Here is a 3,780-nt window from a genome sequence, read left to right as displayed (position 1 = left end):
GGGTGAGAATCCTGTCGTGTTTCTCCAGGTAGTTCTGTAGGCCCAAAGAGCCTCGGGCAAACGCTGAAACCAGTCCCTTCTATTCTCCTTTATTGTTTTTGTTAGGATAGCTTCTATGACCTTGTTTGTGCTTTCCACCTGCCCATTTGCTTGGGGGTGGTAATATGTGGTCATCTTATGTTTGATATGATATTTCTGAAGCGTATCTTTGAACCCGTGGGAATTAAAAGGAGGTCCTCCATCAGTGACTAATTCTTTGGGTAGTCCAAATCTAACGAAGATTTCTTCAAATAGGAATGTTAATACTGCTTCTTCATTAGCTTTGATGAGTGCTTTGGCCTCTACCCATTTAGTCATGTAATCTGTGCATACTAAAATGTAAACTCTTTGATTGGATGGAGGGTTAATGGGACCTACAAAATCTAATGCCCATTTCTCAAAGGGTTCGAGAGTTACCTGAGGGTTGAGTGGCATTTCATCCCTATGGTTGGGCTGGCCCATTCTTTGGCAGCTGTCACAAGCCTTCACATATTTTTTTGCGTCTTTAAAAAGTGATGGCCAGTAATATCCCATTCTAAGTACCTTGTGAGCTGTTCTTTTATCTGCAAAATGTCCTCCACAAGGACCATCGTGACAAGCTTTCAATATGTCATAAATCTCATCTTCCCCAACGCATCTCCTGATTTCTTGATCTATCCCTGTATGGAACAGACACCCGCTTATCCAGCTGTACCTAGCACTTTGCTGGATGATCTTTCTTCTTTCTCTGTGTGATAGGTGGGATGGCAATTTTCCTGCAACTAAATAATTAGCAATGTCTGCATACCAAGGTGAGTGAGCAGATACTGCAAATAGATACTCATCAGGAAAAGAGTCATCTACTGGAATATTTTCATTGGTTTTTAACCGAGAAAGAAAATCAGCAACTACATTTTCTTTTCCTGGCCTATCTACTATTGTGATATCAAATTCCTGTAATAGTAATAACCACCTGGTGACTCGAGCATTAGTAATTGATTTATTCATTAAATACTTGATGGCCGAGTGGTCTGTATGCACAAAGGTAGTATAGCCAGTGATATAGTGCCGAAATTTATTAATAGCATAAATAACTGCTAAAAATTCTTTCTCGGTTACTGTATAATTTAACTCAGCTGGTGTCATGTTTTTGCTAATGAAATAGATAGCATAGGGGAGGTTGTTTTCTTCCTGACCCAGGACAGCTCCAATTGTCGTGTCTAAGGCATCAGAGGAAATGTGAAAGGGCAATGCCCAATCGGGTCCTCTCAAAATAGGAGCTGTGGACAACTGATGCTTAAGTTTATTGAATGCAGTCTCACAGTCATCAGTCCACTTGAATTCAGCATTTTTCATTAATAACACAAACAAAGGGGAGGCTATTTTAGAAAAATCTTTAATAAATCTTCTGTAATAACCGGCATGTCCTAAAAAACTTCTCACCTCTATTTGTGTTTTGGGGATAGGAAGGTTCTGAATCACCTGAATCTTAGCTGGGTCGACTTGGATTCCTAAAAATGAAATGAAATGACCTAATACAATGCCTTGATTCATCATCATGTGGCACTTTTCAGTGCTCAAAGCGAGGTGTGCTTCAATACACCTCTTGAGTACTTTTTCAAGGTTTTGCAGGGCATCTTCAAAGGTCACTCCATAAGGAGTAAAGTCGTCCATGAATATTTCTAATGAATCGTTTAACATATCAGAAAAGATTCCTATCACCGCTCTCTGAAATGTCGCTGGAGCATTACACAACCCAAATGGCAGTACTCTATAGGCAAAGGTTCCCCATGGGCTGGTAAATGTGGTTTTGTCCTGATCCTAGGGTGCAATCCTGATTTGGTTGTAACCACTAAACCCATCCAAGAACGAGAAAAATTTCTTACCTGCTAAATTATCCAATACTTGATCAATAAAAGGTAAAGGGAAATGATCTTTTTGCGTTGCTTTATTTAATGATCTATAGTCTACACATACTCGCCATTTCCCATTCTTTTTTGGTACAATTACGAGTGGAGAAACCCACTCGCTGTCAGATATTGGGTATATAAATCCTGCATTTAGGAGTTTTTGGAGTTCCTCCTTCACAATTTCTCTGAGGTTAGGGTTCATTCTTCGTTGGGGTTGGCAGACTGGTCGGGATCCCTCTTTAATATATATACGATGAGTACATAATTCAGGGGAGATTCCTTTCATGTCTGTGTAGTCCCATGCGAATGCCTCTTTGTTTGCTTGGAGTAACTTTATTACTTTCTGTTTTTCATCCTCAGTCAAATCAGGATTTATATTCAGCGTTTTACCAGGTTCGATTTCAACTGTTGTGCTCTTGGAAGAGTTACCTAGTGCTGTTTGGCATAAGTTTTCATCATTCATATTCTGCTGGGATTCCGGTTCTAGGATTGCAGCGAAGTGATTAGATGTTTCTGGGTTAACCGAAGAGGGTTCAGAAATAAAACTACTAATTAGCTCATCTTCGGTGGAGTCTTTAAAGGTCAAAGCTTGTCCAACAGTTAATATTGGTTGGGTTTCCTCATCCTCATAGTCTACCCATATAGAATTATCACTGTTAATCATGGGAGTGGCATGGGGATAGAGGGTCAGCTGTTTAGTTTCTTGTCCATTGGAGATGGTCATCGATCCAGATCTACAGCTGATGAAAGCATCTGCTGTAGCCAACCAAGGTCTCCCTAGAATCAACGGATGACCCCCCAACTTTGTTTTGGTTTGTAAGACCACAAAGTCAACCGGGTAGTTCCATGATTCTACAGAGATTATAAGGTCTTCAATGACCCCTTCAGGTTTGATCGTAGAACGGTCAGCTAGTTCTAAGATAGTAGGAGTTTCCCTGATAAAATTTTTCAGTTGGAGCAATTGAGCTGTTTCGAGAGTCATGATGTTTATTGCAGCTCCTAAGTCTACTAAAACTTTAGAGATGAAGGTTTTTCCGACCTGGACTGTTACCGTAGGATGACCAGGGTCACCATACTTGACAGGATAATCTTTTTCAGTCATTAAAGCAGTTAATTCCCCCATCACATGAACTGTGAGGGGGTCTTTAGCCTTCCTTCCAGGCTTCTTTACACAGATGTCTCTAATAGTTCTAGCGTATATAGGAACATCCCTCAGTGCTTGCAATAGTGGGATTTTGACATACAAGTTCTGTAACTCTCCTAACAGATTGAAGGTAGGCTGTTCAGGTACTTTAGTGAGAGCTAATCTTTCAGGGAATGGTGGGTCTACCGTTTGGTCATTATTGTTAAGTGTTGTTTCTACTGTTTCAGTATTGTGGTTAGCTGGTTTCTCTTTTCTAGTTTCTTCTTTATCAGAGTCCGTGACATCATCTATAATAGGTTCAACTATTCTCCCTGAGCGGAGATGAATGTCATTACATTGCAGGGGAGGAATAGACTGACTCTGAATGTCAATAACTTGCAAGGCTTTATTATTCGGGTTAGGGTTAGGTTGTACAGGCAGCTGTGGTCTCATTGCCTGATTGTTCGGAGGATTATTAGGTGGTAAGGAAAGAGATTGTTGTTGTTGAGGAAAAGGTATCTGTTGGGCTGCCCAGTTTGGGTTCCATTGATTAAAGTATGGTTGCTGGGGGGCCCAAGGATTCCACATAGTAGGGTCAGGAAAAGGTTGCTGCATAAGTGGAAAGTTCATTGTGTTGAAGGGTGGGTATTGCATTTGATTCATGGGTGGGTAAAAAGGAGAACTATTATTCCAACGATTGAATGTTGTATTAGAGCTCGTACCTTGTCT

This window comes from Pinus tabuliformis, chromosome Q (assembly GCF_031772625.1).
Source record: "Pinus tabuliformis cultivar Carrire ecotype Pingquan chromosome Q, CPIR1, whole genome shotgun sequence".
Taxonomy (NCBI): Eukaryota; Viridiplantae; Streptophyta; class Pinopsida; order Pinales; family Pinaceae; genus Pinus; species Pinus tabuliformis.
The sequence above is the reverse complement of the archived record's forward strand: the minus strand, read 5'-3'. Positions refer to the sequence as shown.